Below are 1,578 nucleotides of genomic sequence, written 5' to 3' on the forward strand. Positions count from 1 at the left end.
TATCTGTAGGGGGTGGGAAGGGTCCTTGGAACCAATCCCCTAGGATGACTGGACATGGTGGATCACTCCTGCTCTCTTTTGCTACCATATCCTCTCCACTGCCACAGAGGTAAGGGCAGGGTAAGTGGAATCCTAGGGCCACAGAGACAACAGGGTACTCTGGGCTCACCATCAAGAGTAAAGAAGGAAACCTGTTGTGCTGCTCTAGGAGTAGAGGATGCCTTTTGGAAGATAAGTGGGATAATATGGATTAGGATGGAAAAGAATACTCATACCTAAGAACAATCACTGACTGGGGACTTTGACAGTGGATGGAACACCTCAAGAAATAGGCATCAAGGACGTGAGATGAGGGATGAGGCTGAAGACTTTCTATCAGCAAAAAGGAAGGACAGAGTTAGGCTGAACTAAAGACATTTCTGTGTTCAAAATAAACAGCATGCTGTTATTGGGTTTGTCTTATATTATTATGTCTATCAGAAGAAGAGTACACAAAGATACAACTTACTTATACATACTTATAACTTACACAACTTACTTATTATGTCTATCAGAATACACAAAGATACAATTTATTCTTTGAATAGCAGCAGATTTTAGTCTAAAACAGAAGAGATACAAAAAAAAGTAATGTGTGTTTTCTAGCTTCTCCCAAATAGAAAAAAAATAAAATATATATGTATAAAATGATAACAAAAATATTTGGCTTTAAGCCCTCATCACAGGAATTCTTGGAACCCTCTCTCTTCCGACAGATGTAAGAGGCAGTATAAACATCTTTGTATGTGTCAGTATGTATTTGTGTGTGTTGGGTTCTCATCTGATACCAAAAAGACTACCATATTACTCATAAATATATAAACAGAGACATATACATTTAATAAATTCAAGATAGATTTTAAAATAGGGCAATAGAAAAATAAGAATAGAAGATATAAAAGTTCACAAAATATACTTCACTATAAAATGCATCTTTGAAAGGTAGGTTACAATTTTGCTATTCAATTCTATTCTCCAATTCAGAAGGGAAATGTGAGCGGTATAAATTTTCCTCAGACTAGCCTTGCTTTCTCAGTTTCTTCTAGAACTTATGCTAATACAACTTGTTGTTCAGATGCAATTTTCATAACCTTCTAATTTGAGAAAATAGAAGCACCATCTTCAAAGATAAAAGTCAGTTGAAATTCAGTTCCCCACTCAAATTTACTTCCCACCAATAATTACCTAATGTCCTACAATTCACTGGGTGTGGGAACTTCTACTCTCTCCTATCTCAGGGTTAGTTTGATGCCTACTTGCAGTTTTCTTTCAGAGGTTAAAGGGTAATGACTGCCTCCCTTGATTGAATAATCTTAACTTGAATGTTCTGGGGACTCATTTGTTTCTTATATAAAACCAAACCCCTGACAGATTACTTTGATATACAGTGAGCAGTGGAATTAGTGAGTCCCCAACTTTTGCAATGTATAGCACCCTCCAAATGCCAAAAAAAATTAGAGATGAAATAGAAAGGAGAACAAAGAAGAGGGTGATCGTATTAGTCCATTTTCACACTGCTAATAAAGACATACCCAAAAC

The sequence above is a fragment of the Pan troglodytes genome, chromosome 6 (genome assembly GCF_028858775.2).
Source record: "Pan troglodytes isolate AG18354 chromosome 6, NHGRI_mPanTro3-v2.0_pri, whole genome shotgun sequence".
Lineage (NCBI taxonomy): Eukaryota > Metazoa > Chordata > Mammalia > Primates > Hominidae > Pan > Pan troglodytes.